Source organism: Ciconia boyciana, chromosome 10 (assembly GCF_034638445.1).
Source record: "Ciconia boyciana chromosome 10, ASM3463844v1, whole genome shotgun sequence".
Classification (NCBI taxonomy): domain Eukaryota; kingdom Metazoa; phylum Chordata; class Aves; order Ciconiiformes; family Ciconiidae; genus Ciconia; species Ciconia boyciana.
The window spans coordinates 44,356,363-44,372,660 of record NC_132943.1 but is presented as its reverse complement, the minus strand read 5'-3'; the positions used below and the strand labels follow the sequence as shown (position 1 = coordinate 44,372,660).

Here is a 16,298-nt window from a genome sequence, read left to right as displayed (position 1 = left end):
AGTTAGCTTTCCACCTCTAAGCAGTGCTATTTCCTGAGCCAGCGTTCAAATTGGAAGGGCAGATGATGCTGGATTTAACATACCTGTGGTTTTTGTCATGTGGACGCGTGCAGTTGAGATGCCTGGGCAGCTTACATGTGTTTTTCAACACCGGAAAAATAAAATAAATAGGAAAGTAAATATATAAAGATTAGAATTAGTGTTTTTTGTCCTGTCCACACAGCTGGTGGTGAGTGCTTCCATATAGTTACCTTGCGTTTGGGTGGTTCTTGCAGGTTTGTGTCTCAAAGTGGGACCTCCTGTCCCTTGTGGGTGGGTGTTTTGGAGGTCTCTGTGATTTGCCATACTTTTTTCCCCAAAATCTTACAGAACTGAATCAACGCATCTAGTGTCTTCCAAATTTAAATTATGTTGGAAAATCACTGTCAGTTACCGGAGGGAAACACAGACGCGTTTATGCGTGTGCCCAACGCAAGGGTGCCAGCTGCCCTCGACTCCTCCACTGGTGTCATGCCTGGGACCTGGAGCTGCGGCTCCCCATGGAGGAGCCCGGATGGGGTGTCCCATCCTCTGACCTCATAGCGTGGGTCCCTGCCTGGCGGTGTGCCTCTGCTCCTCTGGGCTACAGGAGATGGGCCTGGGATGGGCTGACGGCTCCTGGGATGGGCAGGGTGGTATTCAGGCAAGGTGGCAGTGATAGCTGTAGAGCTGGGGTTGCAGAACCCCCACCACCTGCTCAGCCACCTGCTCATTGCCTTCAAGGAAGGAGATCTTCATTGCTTAAGGAGAGCCCTGAAATCTTTCTCCTTTCTCAAAGATTTTAGGACTATTTGTTGACCAATGAAGACCTCAAAATTTTAGCTGGATGCACTTCTCAGTGCCTTTCTCCCAAGAATTTTTCAAAGGGCCAGCAGATTACCTCTGAGAAACTGGAGATGCTGTTTTATGCATGTGAGATGCAGTCTATGTAATGAAGTTACAGTTTACTATGTAATTAAAGTTATCAGATCTCTGATTCGATTCTCATTGCCTTGAAACATTTTCAGTTGAGCTTTAAAAAGTTAGTGTTTCCAGAAAGTCCTAAATGTCCAGCATGATGTGTTCTTCAAATGGGTTTCAAATATCCTTTGCTGCCCTGGGAGAAATCATGTTGGGTGTGTTTCCGAACATTTTTGGGTGAATAAACTCACTAGTCATTTTTAGAAATGAAGCTGTTTGGAAGTCGCTTGATTTTCATTTGTTTTGCTTTTTAGTTGTTATTCCAGCCATCTGATGAAAAAGAACTCTTCTTCCCAGGCTTGCTTTTGAACTCTTTATTTTACTCTTTTCTGTGGCAGGAGGATAAACTTGTATTAAAATGACAATCATAGTTTCACGAGGGAAGCAGATGCCAACGAGGTGATGTGCACATCTGTCTTCGGGGCCTGTTTCCTGACATTCGTAAGGGACTAAGAATTGGTTTACTGATTTTTTGGGAAGTAACGATGTGGAGATGCTGCGGGGAGGTGCTGAGCTCCTAGAGGAGCCCCTTCTGGCAGGCAAACGCCGGTCTCCCTGCAAAAGGTGGTGGGGAAGCATGTTATGAGTTGAGCAAGCCCTGAGGTCTCCGTCTGCCACCGGGCAGAGCCAGGTAGGATGAGTAGAAGATGAGAGGTTTGTTCCTGGTTTTTATAACAAAGTGGTATTTCCTTTTCTTTCCCATGTAGCGTCTTTACTGGTTTAAGGTGTTAAAAGTCTCGCTTTTTCCTCTGCCTCTCTTTACTGCTCACAGTCCTTCAGCAGCGAAGCTGGCTTCGTCAGCCCGTGCTTGCCGGCGGAGGGGGTTAGTGCCGGACCGCAGGCTCTGGGCTGGAGGCTGGCTCGCAGGGGCCTTTTCTTCTGCTGATGTTGATGCGGGAGCCACAAAACCTCAGGGCAGAGTGATGCTGTGCTGAGCGAACGCCCTTGGAGCCCCGAGCAGGTGTCGGCACACGTGGCTCTGCCCGCTGCAAAAACCTAGCGCAAACGGCATGGCGTGCCCAGTTTGAATGAGATTAAAATATAAGTGCTTTCATTTGTGTTTTTTTTAAACAAAAATATTAAAATAAGCATTTTTTCCTAGCGGTGAGCAGGTGAATGTGGGGTGGGCAAAGGTGCTGTGGTGCCAGCGCAGCCGTGCCCTGCGGAAGCAGCACCCAGCCCCGTCTGGGCAAGCTGGCAGCCCCCGTCCTGCCTGTCTGCAGCCCCCGTCCTGCCTGCTGCCCTGCCTGCCCACCCTGCCAGCTCACCTCCTTCAGTGCGGGCTTGGACTGCTGCGGTTTGCCAGCTAGAAAACTAAGAGTCAGAAAATAAACGCTTGGATTTTCACTGTAGCTACGTTTTTAAGTAGTGCTGTAAAACTGTTCCTTGTGCGTCGTGCCTGTGGGCTGGTCCTTACCCTGTAAAACAGCCTGCAGCTGTCAATATGTAGGGGTTTTTTTGCACTTAGTGGTAAACTTATTTTAAGTCCCAAGTCTCATGAATTGTGTTTGTTTAGTTTGTTTGAAACTCAGGGAATTACCAGCTGGGGTAAGACGGCGTATAAGGAATACAATTTCTAAAACAACTTGAGGTTATACTAATGTAAAAACTTTGTTAAAAATTACTAGCAGTGTGTTGTCTCAGGATTAATTATAACTTTATTTAAAGCAATGCTCACGTAGAATGAGAATTATCAAACACTCATTTAAAAAAAATCCTTTTTTTTTTTTTGTGGATGTTGCCACAAATACTGGAATTTCACATCACATATAGTTTATAGCTCATATTCCAACTGTTTGGAAGAGTTTTTGTTGTGGATATGGGGCTCCTAGGTTGGGAAAAATATTAAAGGAAATGGTAAATCATCATGCTGTAAATACTGTATCCCCATTTGGTGGGCTTGAGTATAGTCCATTGCAGTGTGGGAAGCTGACTTCAGCTGAGACTGCTTTGAGCTTTCTAGGCATTTTTACTACTTCATACTAAGACGAGTATATTATTGGCGTATTTTTCTGGATTATTGGAAAATGCCACCATGAAGTGTTGGGAAGTTGAAATGTCTTTGAGAAAATCTCTTTGACCAAAACAATTTAAGATATGATATATGCATCCATCAGTTTGTATTGTCCATAGCTGTGCTGTGCATGCTGCATAACTTAAATTTGGTGAAAGTTTTTGTAGGGTGCCAGCACCCTCTTGTGGGCAGTGTAACAGCAGAGAGTTTTTGTCTTTTCAAGGTGCAGATACCAAAATCCTTTACAGGTACAGGTGATGTCCCCATTCTGACTGCGTGGGTGTTTTTGCAGAATGTAGCCACTTGGCCGGAACAGTGTTGTTTTGGAAATAGCTTCTGTGATTTGCTGAACCATTTTAGAATAGTGTATCTTCACATTGATAAAGTCACGTAAATATTTTCTTATAACTAGGAGGCTATCTGTAAAAATAGAACCATCTGTTCCTGATTGAACAGCCGTGCAATTTATATGTATTTATGGAAATAAAAGAAAATTTCTTGTAGCATTAGTCTGTCCCGTTATCCGGTATCCTTCTTACCCTACATCTGCCATTTCTTTCCTACCCTGCTGCTGGTTAGCTGAGGGATTTTCCAGTTTTGCAGGCACTTCAGGAGAATGCAAGCTGATGCCAGTAGCATCAAGAAACTGGTGCTTGAAAAGGGGGTTGTAGTGTGAAGTGTTGTTTATATGGATTAAAATCAACCACTAAAAATAAAATTTAAGATCTAAATTTAAAAAAAAAAAATTCTAACAAGATGACAACTTCAGATTTGCTTGCAGGGTAAATTGGCTGTGATAACACAGAAGTTGATTTTAGTTTTAAGCCATTACTGGCCAAATATTTTGCTGACCCTTTCTGCTAGAAGGTGCAGAGATTGTAGATTGGGTTCTGCTAAGTAGCTGTTTGTACCTCTCGATGTTTCTCCTGGCCCCAAGTACTAAGCAGCTTCAGTCTTGATTTCTCCCCGCACCCAACCAGGAATGTCCAGAATTGTTCCTCCCCCTCCCTTTGCTGAGGTTACAAGGGAGTTGGCTCTGTGACTGTGTATATGCAGTATGGACTATTTATTCTTACAGAATCAGAAATTTGTTCCTTTTAAGGTCAGGAGTTGCCATTTGTAATGCACTTAAATTTGTAAAAGAAAAAACTACTAACTGTGTTTCCTGTTTTTGCAGGTTGCAGTATCAGCATGTGTCTCTAATAGTTAAAAAGGTAAGCAGACCATATTTGCAAATATCTAGTGAGATTCTTTGTTTTCCGATTGATGCATTCAGATCGTAACTTGGAGGAGAGAATTCATCTTAATGTATTTAAAGAGTTATTTAAAACTTTATTTATTATTTTATATATAACTTTTGTTTATGTTTGCACACTAAAGCCCTTCAAAGATATTGGATCAGTACAGTTTGAAAACAGAGGAAATATTGTTAAGAAATATTGAACTGTATCAAGTTGATGTACATGTTACAAAAAATTATGTACCCTTCTGACTACAAATTTGTATCCAATCCATATTAATAAAATACATATGCAAAGCTGGCATGTAGAACTTGAGAGTTTGAGCCGAGCTTCATAACTGATTGTGGTGGGAAAGGGAAATATGTCCAATTCATAAGTCTGTCTCCTAACGCCAAACATCACCTTACCTGCGTGGCACTTTTTTTTTTCTTTTTATAAAATAACTTTGAGACTTTTTTTAACCTCCTTTAAAACTATTTTAGATTTTCTTTCAATTAGACATTATTTTCCTTAGCACCACTGGGTAGCTGTATCTATTATCTTCTAAATGATGATGAAAATACTGATGTTACTTACTGGGAGATCTAGGCTGCTCAGTTTTCTTCTCTGAATGGTTACCACTTTTTCCTTGGAAGCACATCTTAAATACATTTCTGACAGTCATGGGTATTTGAGGAGTCCTTCAGAAATAACGTACGTTAAAAATTAGATGTTCAGTCCTTAAAGTGAGCCAGTAAGAAGGATACAGACAAAGGATACCAAACTTCATAATAAATATATGTTCCAAAAGAGTTTACAGTAGAATAAATCAGCAAACATCGTAAGTTATTTCTAAGTTGGAGCTGGACTCTAGACTTCCTTGGTCAAGGGAGCAATAGATGTAGAATCAATTATTTATGTAGCATAACAGTAGATGGTGCTGTTGGAGCAGATCTAAGCACCTGAGGAGTTGAACTGCAAGCTGAGGCATATGGTATCGCAGCTCTTGGGGTTCCTGGTGGGCAGCCGGCAGCTTTGTGCTTTGATTTGCTGTGCTGAGCAAATGCTCAGGCTGTAATTAGCCTGTACAAATTCTAGCGGTTGCTGCTAATTTATATTCATTCTTGCTGCAGTACACAAAACTTGAAGGAAAACTTGCTGTTGGCCTGTAATGCCATCCTTGTGCTTGAGAAGTACACAAATTGCATGTGGGGAAAAAAAAATCACTGAGTGCTTACAAAATATGGTGTGTGACTATTTCTTCAAAGAGTGTATAAAGTAAGCTGATAATAGTGGCCAAATCTGTAAGTAAATGAGATTTGCAAGGATGTTTTTGGTGCATAGAGATTTTAATGCAATATATTAAAAAAAAAAAGTAGTAGTGAGTTTCTTTTGTGTTCTGTGATCAAACTCTTTTTTTTGTCCTCTTTCTCCTTTCCCCAGCAGCTTTCCAACTTACCTGATTGGAATTGAGTCTGGTGGGTACCTAAAGACATGGTAGATTATTCCTGTGAGTTTTGTGAAGAGTGCCAGGTGAAGGAGACACTTGCTAAGTGCTGTGTCTCGCAGAAGGGCTGCAGCACGGCCTCGAGCCTCCTGGTGCTAGGGAACCTAGCCGGGAAGGGACTGTAGATGCCACAGCGTCTCCAGGTGGAACTTGCAAACCCGTAGCCACAAAACCCCGTCTATCACAAGCCATAAATCCACAGAAACCTAGGCTGGCTTTGTTCTGGTGATCTAGGTAGTAGAGGAGGGAATTGAGAAGCTACTGAACTTTTCCATCAGTCTTGCTGTGTAGCCTCTGGTCTCACTTGGGTTAGTTTACCTCTGGGGTTTTGATGGAGGACACCTTCGTTGTTTAGTGTCTCTGTGTTCCTAATTCAGTGATGCAGGTGAGATGGAAGTATTTGAGATGTGTAGGTATATAATCGAATTCCCCCTGGGAATTGCTTTTTCTTTGGAGAGAAGGCAGTCCAGTTTCTCTGTGATGCCTGTGTGGGCATCGAATCTGTGAAATACAAGATGTTACGGGATTTACTGCTTCCAAGGTACACGTTAAAACTGAATGCCGCGCTTTTGCTCCGGTGTGTGGCACTTGGCTCTTTGCATTCAGCTTTTAACCTGCTTTGTTCTAATCATGCAGACTTTGCAATGTATTTTCGGATATTGAATATTGAATCTCATGCATATTACAGATTGCATATTTTTTATTTCCTAAAACTGTTGTTAATGTGCCAACTGCAAATGAATGCAGTAGGTCACTAAGTTTCTCTCCCAAGTGCACTGTGTACGTTCCTTAGTCATTAGTCAGATTTTAAAGACTTTTTTCTCTATTGAAAGCTGTCATTCTTCAAGCTAAAATTACCTCAGATCTTCTTCCTGATTCTCATACCCCAGAGGTGTTTTGCTTTGGGGAGCTGCAGTCAGTAGGGTAGGAGCTGCTTTGGAGAGGAGAGCTACAGGGGTGAGCCGGAGGAGTCTTTCTTCAGTCTTTACACCAACTCCTGTGAACCAAATCTGTGGCCAGTTAGGGCAGATAAATTAACTGTTGAAGGCAGAAACACTTTTGAACTTTCAATACCTAATGCAGCAACTCTTCCCTGAAAGGGAAGGAGGAAATACACATTGCTATGTCCATCTTTCTCACCTGTGGTGAGAGCAAGGTGGTGAAAGTTTCAACAGCTGGAAGAATTAATGGTAAAGAGCTCAGGTTTCACGGGCTGCTTTTTTGCTTTTTACAAAGTATGCTGTTTGCTCAAAGGAATGGAATGAATTCCCATTCCCCCAAGGAGTGTTTTTTCCCTTCTTTCTGTGTATCAATGGTGCTTTTCCTTCAAGGCCGTGTAGATGTAGATACCTCACCCTCCTTGTCCTTTCCCCGTCATGTACAGCTTCATGTGGATTTAAATGTCAAATTTGGCCTGAAACTGTTAATTAGTGAGGCACAGAACCGCTAACTTCAGTCTTAAATTAGGTCTGGTCAGATGGGAAAGCGCTCTGCCCATGCTCAGCTAGTGCCCAAGCTGACACTGGAGCTGTGGGCTTCACTGGGCTTTCCTTGATGTCCACCTCAATCTTGCCATGACTGTGTAGACCCATTGGGACGTAGCATTGCAGGGCCTGATGTCAGACTATCGTCACTTTTAAATAAGGCTATTTCTCGTTACCATGAAAGGAGAAATGTTGCAATGTTAATCCAGAGCGTGCCTCTGGTCTGTGAGCCCAAGTGGGCAGTATTTAGTAAAGAAAGGAGAGATGCTGGAAGCATAGGAAAACGCCTGACCTTATGTCTGCTGCAAAGGAAGATCACACCCTATTGTCCCAGGGAAGACTGGTTTGGGGAGTGGGTCTTAGATGATGATGGGACTCACTTCCTCCTGGGCTTCTTGATGGTGGTGAACACGTGGTAGTGTGACCGTGGCATTGGTGGCTTGTTCCACCATGGCAAGTTCTTTTTAAATTGTGTAAACTGAGCACGAATGGTCCTGTTGATATTTCTTCATCCTCGGTGAAGCAGTGTCCATTAACATAGATGCTGCGGTAGAACTTCAGTTCCTCTGAAGTAAGCGGGGAAGTTTGAAGCCCTTAGCACTTAGGCTTCCTGCAGAAATAATTTCAGTCAACAAGTTAACTCAATCTCAGAAGCTTTCCATCACAGACTGGAGATGAAAAAACTGTTACCTAGGATCTGGAGAACAAGTGCCAGCAGAGGGAGCAGGAGGTGGAGAGGTAGGGCTCCTTGTTAGCAGGTCAACCCAATCCCAGCGGTGAGCTTGAGTGTGTTGGTTTTGGTTTGGTACTGCTAATTTAAGATGCCAGTGGCAATGTTTTTCCAAAAATGCCAGCCTGGCTAGTTGTCAAATGTAAGTGGTCCATGTAAGTCATCCACCAGAGTTTATCCAGATTTGATCGTGTGCTGTCTTCCAAAGAGCCAAGGCCCGATATAATGAGAAATTAAGGTCTGAGAGCAGGTGGAGGCGAGTTGTCAGAGAAGTCGTGAAGAAACCTGTGGAGCTTGCACCTGCAAACACCCCCTGCTGGAAGATGTTTTCTACCCTGCGAGGTTTAATCTGCAGGCAGGAGTAAAGGATAGCTGCAACCCCCAGTCTGTGCTGCTGATTCACAGGATCCACAGGATAAACGTGTGTTCAGTTGGTTGCTCAAGTTGGGGAAACAGGATAATATCACAGTATCCCATACTGTCACATGTTGCTTTTTTGTTTATAAAAAGGCTGGAAAATGCTACAGTTAATGTTGACATTGGGAAGTCTCGGTAAGACCAGGCATACGAACCCTCGTATGGAAAATGTGTGACTAAGACATTGCTTTTTGAGATTTGCATATTTGTGTATTCCTGCTGTTCACAGATGTATTTTGTGCATTTCTAGGCAATGTATGACATGCATAGGAACAGGAGAAGCGATTATAAAGGATGCTGAAGGCATCTTGGTTTCATGCACTAGGATGTATAAACATTTCCTTGCTTACATCTCCCCTTGTTTCTGAGATATGTATAAGGCTGAAGCCACACCAAAGAGCTGCCCTCCTTTTTTAATAACAAAATAAAAATAAATTTGCCTTTCCACACCCAGTTGTGAGGATGTCTTCAATACCGTCCTTTAAGAAAACTGTCCTTCCTTGCCCCTTTCACTTACCAAAGGGTTAATTGTCACATGTGCCTCTTGCGGCGGGTAGGGACAAGCTGCAGCGTTTGTTCATCTTTGTTCATCGGACTGTGCGGCACATCCTGCGGTTCAAGGAACGGGCCTCGGCTAGGTGAAGAAAGAGCAAGGCAACGCAGGGGTAACCCTCCTTTCGGGAATACATCGCTATTAGGAGGGGGCGAGGGGGTGCAGCAGGCTGGTGAGCTGGGCTGGTGGTGGTGGACTGTAGGTGTGTGCATGGCATCTCTTCTAGCCGCGGCTCTCGGCATGGGGACCCTCTTCAGCACGGTCCGGCGGCGCTGTAAACGGAGGAGGAAGAAACGATCGGAGCGGAAAGGTAGTGTTTTAATTGCTGTACAGTCAAAACGAAGTACTGGGGGGGGGGTGTAAGTGTAGAAGTTTTCAGGTGAAGTTTGAACCTGTATTGCTAAGTGCAAAGTCCGTGTTTTCTGTTTGGATTTATACAGCAAAAGAAACGTTTTGGACGGAATCCTTGAACATCTCCCAACATTTTATTTCACTTAGCTTTCAAAGTTTGGAAGGAGAGTACTTTTTAACAAATATGAAACTTCTCTAAAGCTGCAGCTTTCTGACTTCTCCTCCCTTCTAATAATAGTTTTGTTTCATCGGTCAGGTTATGGTTTTTTGAATGTATGACATTCTCTCTTAACATAAAACATTGGGTAGCTGCTAAATTTTCCTTTCAAGGTATATCTGGTTTTTCCTCAATGATGAGGGTAAACCAAGATAGCTGTGAGGAGTCCTTCACAACTTTTTTTTGTGTGCAGTGAATACACAGAATATTCAAACAAAAGAAACGCTAGTTATATCTCTCTTTGTACTTGTGTAGTGTGTAGTTGCTATAGCCAGCATTTAGTTAAAAATCTTTCAAGTAGTCTCTTGGGGAAATAAAAGCAAATACTGTTGTTTTGGCTAGTACATTTTGAAGTACTTCTGGTGTTCTTCCTATCTTTGGAAATACTCTATGGAAAATAGAGACTTCAAAAACAGGAGAGAGTTAAAAGTGTAAATATACTGTACTTCTTCATTACTCCACTTAAATTAGAATACATTTAGATGTTGTTTTCTTGTTTGATATGGCTGGCATGTAATGCATTTAGAAAAGGAAAGGTTTTTGCAGTACTGCTTGTGGTCTAAGTATTGCAGGGTGTGCTGCTATGCAGAATCACTTGCCTTCGGCGAGTGTATTTAGCTAACAGCTGGATTTTGGTTTGTCGCTCCATGTTAAAAGCAAAAATCCCCTCTACTACACCAGCATAGTACAGTTGAAACCTGAATTTATTTTAGCAGTATACCTGAGAGAGAACTGTTCATGCAGCAAAGGAGCAGGTTTTCTCCACGGTCCTATTCCACATACGAAATGCTGTATATGCACTGACCCAAACCAGTTAACTAATATTTATGTCCATTATTCTTTATTGTTATTTTTTAAAGCCCTGTAAATCTCTGAGCAGCAATTAAGCTTTTTCGTTTATTCTTACTTTTTTTTCCTCAAAATAAAAGTTTTTCCAGTGCTCTTGGAGAGTGTTACTCTAGTTGTGTCACTTATCCCAGAGCAAGTTTTTAGGAGTAAAACTCGAGAGTTTACTCACACCTGCTGTCCGAGGTGAAGCAGTGCAGAGACTTAGCGTCTGTAGGACCCCAGAGGTTTCTGGATGTCTGTTGCTAAATGGATTATTTACAGGCAGTGAATGAGTTTATTATTGCAGTTTTGCTGCATTATGAAAGCTGCTCGAATAAAAGTTTGGAAGGTCAAAGAAGTCAAAAATGCTGTTCCTTCTTCGAAGTGAAATGATAACTGAATTATTAATGATTTCAGAGGTAGTCAAGCATGCCTTGGCAAGAGAGGAAGCTCTTTTCTGTAGTGAGCAGCCTGGGTTCAGAGTCCTTTTTCTGAAAAAATCTACCCCCAATTTCTGAAACCATACATGGGCACTATTTTATATGGAAGGGCTTTTAAAAATCTTTTTTTTACTACCTCATCCTGTACCTCTGGAAGCCAGGTGAAAAATAAAAAAATAAAAAGAATCCATGGGTTACAGTGGGAGCAAGTTTGGAAGATTAGTCTCCTAATTAATATGTGTAGAAAAAGTGCTGAGAAGTTCATTCTCTCTGCCCCAGCTAAGTACTGTCTCCTACATGTTATACGTACTGTTTGAATGTTATTTGCTAGGAAAAGTAGGTGTTATTTGGACTTTGTTAATAAGTACATCTAATTCATTCTCTTCAAAGTATTTTTGACTTTAAGAGGGTGGTTGTTAGAAGATAGTTGTAATGGAAATCAGTGATATCTTACTTCTATAAAATGCACAGTCTTCTTGCTGTAGTGATGTGCTTGGGATAGGGTAGTTGTAACAAAAAATACACAGCTTCCCAGCATAGCTTCCCACCCGTGGTGCTCTAAAAGAGACTTCAAGTGTACTTCTTTGCTTTAGGCATCAAAGTAAAATCCTAGCCTAGTTTTAGTGTAGGGCCAAGTAGGGTCAGTCTAGATCAGTTGAGCAGTTGTTTGCCCAGCAAAGGGAGGAGACTATGGATGCTTGTGGAGTCCGTGAACCAAGAATCTGTATCTGTTAGTATATTAAAATATTATATATATATGTTAGTAGTTATTTTTCTACCTCTTCCCTGCTTGGGAAGATGGTGTGCATGGCTTTGTACGCAGTGGAAATGCGCATTCTTGAGTTGAAATGTAGTGATGGGATCACGTAGGTGGCACAATCCAACCTGATACGCTCTCCTGAACCCTTTCCACTCCATGCAGGGCGAGTTTCAGTGCCTGCAGCACGATGTCTAGGGAGCCAAAGCATGGGAAAGCATGGGGCAGAGACGCAGGCTTGGTAGGCTGTCGGCCAAGCTTGGCTGGGCTTACTAGCCTGGGGTCTGTGCTAGGTGACTTCTGCGAAAGAGCAGGTCAGCGAGGAGAGCAACACAGGAGTAATCTGCTGTTGCAGTCCTGGGTGCTGGAGGGAAGTGCTGAGCACTGCTGATTTTTCTCGAGCGTATTTTTTTATAAGGAAAGGATTGGGAAAGAATGTGGTCATTCATTATACGCCAAGAATATATTTAGCCTAACTCTTAAATACATATGGTTAAACCTTAAAAAGATGCAAATGCTTCATGAGAAAATGTGGACAGACAGCTTAGTGTCGTTTGGCTGCATTATTTTATTACTCTAGCATCGCATCTCTTATGTGCCTTACAGCTCTTCTGTCAACCATCCTTCTTCCTGACTGTTCCTCTTAATTGATGCTTCCAAAATCTGTTTAGCGCACTTATTTAAATTTAAAAAAAACCCCAGATCTGTGTAAATTCTGTCTCTTATAAACTTCAGTGGTGCCACCAACAGTCTACATTAATTTTTGCAAATATTTATGCAACTGGAGTTCGGTTTACCTTTGCTTTTAGCAGACAGGAGCTTGCTTTTCCTCTGCTTCAGGCTGGAGGAACAGGACGTTCAGCTGTGGGGACGTGGTGCTGAGCCCAGGCTGATAACCCCGCTCCTCGGGAGGGTTATCCCGGGTACGGCAGCCAGAATTTCTCACTTCTGGCCCAGCTCAGGTAGCTCGCTGATCACCTCTGTAGTAATTCAACCAGGAATCGTCCAAGTCTTTTGTCCTTGAGCAAGCCGTGGTGCTGCGGGAGTAACTGGAGCCAGTTTGATGGGCTAAATAAGGTGACAGGTATTTACAAGTCCTGTTAATTACAGTCAACTAATTTCCTCTTGTTACACTGGGGTTATGCTGGTGCTATATAATACAAATGTGGCAGTACAGTAAAATGTTTCCGTAGCAGCTCTAGTACTTCAGTAAGAGCATTGGTTATTTGTTGTTTTGGGTCTTTTTTTTTTTTCCTGGGAGGGGAAAAAAGTCTCTTTATGCTGTGCTTCAAAAATAGTCACCAAGGCTAAAACTAATGGAAAAATTAAGCCAGGTCTGAGCCTGCCTAGCAAAGCACCAAGGCTTGTGTTTAGAGTCAGCAGCCGTATAAAAGCTTATCTTAAGAAATACTTAAGCTTTAAGCCCCATCCGAGTAACAGCACAGAGCAAGGCAGCTGCTGTGCCAGCTGCCGGCCTGAGCTGCAGACCTGGCTCATTTTCCTGCCCTCCCTCCGAGTCTGGGCAGCAGCAAATGTGAGTTTTGACAAGGGGGCTTGTGAGGACAGCGGCGACGCTCCGTCTGGGCTGTGAGGGATGACACCGCTGGCGTCACGCTTCTGAGGGCGATAAATCAACAGGAGAGCTAACCTCTTCCTGGATTTCTTCTAATTCAGGCTTGGACCTGATACTGGCATCAGCTCTCACTCGCCCAAAATCTCTCTGGCCTGGCACAGTGATAGTTGCACTTGACTCTGGTCACGGATAAGAATTTCCCAGCCACCTGCTCACGCTTTTAATCTTTATTCAGTTATGTGTATGTGGTGGTGGTGCAGACTTTTTAAATTTGATGTGAAGCTACCTGTGGTCTTTAGGAATACCTGAACTGCCTAAAGCCTTTAAAGCATTTTATTGTCTTGGGTGTATTTTATTTTACTGTTTCGTACACATTGAAATAAATAACTCTGAGAAGAATCTTTACCTAAAAGGAAAATTAATTTTTCAACAACCTTCCAGGTCCTTTCTCTAATAATTAACTAATTTATTTTCAAGGAAAATTTATCCTGAACTGATACTCACAAGCTTGGAAAACATAACATCTTTTGGAATACAGTACTTTTAGAAGCATCTCACTTTTTTCAAACATATTTGAAATGCTTGCTTTTTAAAGAATAAATATGCTTTGGTTTCAATTAATAGTTAAAAGGATTTATTATTTATTACTTTGTTTTTGTTGTCTTTGCTAATCAGTTCAAGGGAAAGTGTATTAAGCCTTCACACTTACTTCAGTTGTATGTTTTCAAACCCCAGATGTGGTTAGTAAGTACATCGAGTTTACATGATGTACCGTGTACACACGTACAATATACGGTACTGGCAGGGGTCGTTTGAAACCAAGCGAGCCTCCCTTTCCCGAAGTCAGCATGGCGTAAAACAGGCCTGTAACACCAAGGAGCTTTCGGAGTTCGATTCTGATTCCAAAATGCCTTGTTGGTCCATGCTTGCTTGTCATGAAATATGCATCATCACGATGAAATAAAATACCGGTGCTTTCATGATAATGCATTTTTGTAGCCCACAAAAAAATTTCACCTTTTGTAGACACAATTTTTATACATTTTCACAGTAGAAAATCCAGGCACAGCTGGATTTTAAATGTATGTTGACTGTGGTATCTGCGCTGTGTATCTACACAGAATGAGTGTTGCTGCTTCTGTTACTGTAGAGAAATGTTTCCTCTTAACTGCTATACATAACTGTGCATAATACTGTCCATAATACACATAATAGATAATCTGGTTGATGGTAATATTAGTATGCCAGGAGTTATAGCCTTATTGATAGTACAGAATTAATTAGATTTGGAATCAGGCTTTGTCTATGGTAATAGGAAAGCAAATTTAAGCAGCTTTTATAGAGCAAATAAAAGTAGCCTGTTTAGCAAAAGTGCTGCTCAAATTTCTAATCTCTTTAAGGAAAAAGGCTTATGTGATTTGCATGATCCTCTCCCTTCCCTCTGTCCATCTGCTTTAGTGAGGATGGTGACCAGGTGCGAGAGAGATGCCCAAGCCAGTGCTGCCGCAGTGGAAGCATGGCATGCTTTGTCATTAAAAATTGATGAGCCAGGCATTTCCAGGTCTTATGGGGACCTGGATCGGACAGGGGTGTGATCCTGCCCGTCTGACGGTAGCCTGCCTTGAGCTGTTGCGTTGCAGGGAGCCTGGCTGGTGGCAGAGGTCCTCTTGAACGTGTTGTGCTCGTGTTCAGAGTACGCACTAGGACAACGTCTCAGATTTTCTGAAGTGGTGTCTTCTTTCCACAGTCTGTTGCTTCCCAACTGGGACTGGGGAAATCTCAACAGCTGGGTGTTTCTGGCTCTTCATTTGTGTAGCACTCCAACAAAAAGCAAAGTAAGGCGTCTGGGTGTCCTGTCCTCCTTTCTTCCCGCTGCACCCTTGGGCATGCACATTCTACGGGAAAGTAGTTGTCTTCACGCTGTAGGCGTTTCTTTTGACTTTCTCTGGAAAAGAACTATTTTCCCTTCCCAGTTGTCTCACTCATCTCTTCTTCCTTGGTATTTCTGTTGTTCGTTGGTTATTGCTGGCACTTGTATACTTGGCATTGACGCAAGCATTGCTGCTCCAGCCCCTGGTGACGGTGGGTCTAGGGACAGGTGGTACTGCAAGAAAGGCAATAAAACACATACTTGCCAACGTTAAATAATACACACGCTTGCAATTTCTTGTTCAGCTTAACAGACTAGCATAGCAACACAATCACCTGCAGTGAAAAGGCTGGTAATTCTTTCAGTATTAAGCAGCGTTCAGCACAGTATGCTGTATTTTGGTGTATGAATGAAATCCAGAGGCTGTTGAAGTCGGAAAGAAAGGGAACTCTGATCAGCTCCCACTTGTATGTTTGAAAGGCTTTTCTGACTCCTAAACTCTGTCTAAAGGAAGAGTGATTGAGGTGACTTGTTTGTTTTACTCTGCTTAGTAAAACACGCTGGTTTATGGCAACTTTAGTTACTGGTTGGTTTGTTCCCCCATTATTGCACTGGGACAGATGCTGTCAGGAGATGGGGACTCTGCGAGCCAGCCCAAAGTGAAGTAGCCAGGATTGTGGCTGCTGTAGCCTGCAGCTGGGATACAACGTGATGGGAAGCTCTGCATCCCCCTGAGGTCACCATGAGTTTTTTAGCTCAGACAAGGAATTTGTCTGAGCTAAATTTTTAGGAACAGCTAAAGTATGTCAGTGGTCCTCTGATGCTAAAGGGGTTTGCATTGGAGTTGGAGCTGTCTCGTGCTGTGTCAAATGAGGCACGAGCATCTTACGGGGTGAAGCCTATCAGTTTTAGTGGAGTGGGAGGAAACATAAATCATATGTTAAATGGTGATGCAAGGTCAGCAATGCGACGTGGGCTCACAGACCTGCTCCGGGGTAGCAGTTTCTAGGACTGTTGGGCATTGCAGCAGGAGAGAGCTTTGGGGTAGGATTTGAGAGGATAATATTACAGCTTTCTGGGTACTTACAGGGAGCTCGTTCCTGGTGTGATAGTGCTCACACAAAAGCCTGGTGGGACAGTCACGGCTGATGTCTCTGTGGCGTGAAGTTCAAACTGGTCTCACAGCCGTATGGAGTGGTGGTGGAGCTGGGCTGGGCGTGAAGAACCGCATAAGGCTTCTGCGAAGTGAAACGGATGGAGGAAGGAGAGCAACCCGCTGCGTAGAGGATGAGTGCATGTACGTGTATGCAGGCGGGAAGTGATAGTCTAAGAAGCTCT

General features: G+C 42.9%; 1 protein-coding gene across 4 annotated transcripts in view; it reads left to right on the top strand.

The window, feature by feature from the left end:
• The window catches only part of ADARB1 (adenosine deaminase RNA specific B1), an 86,498-nt gene that overhangs the window by 20,070 nt on the left and 50,130 nt on the right, over positions 1-16,298 (top strand). For 3 of the 4 annotated variants that reach the window (XM_072873939.1, XM_072873938.1, XM_072873941.1), the window contains one exon: positions 4,191-4,227. The exons of the other annotated variant lie outside the window; for it this stretch is intronic. The gene's annotated coding sequence lies outside the window, so the exon portion shown is untranslated. The remainder of the gene's footprint in view (positions 1-4,190; positions 4,228-16,298) is intronic. 4 annotated transcript variants of the gene reach the window in all.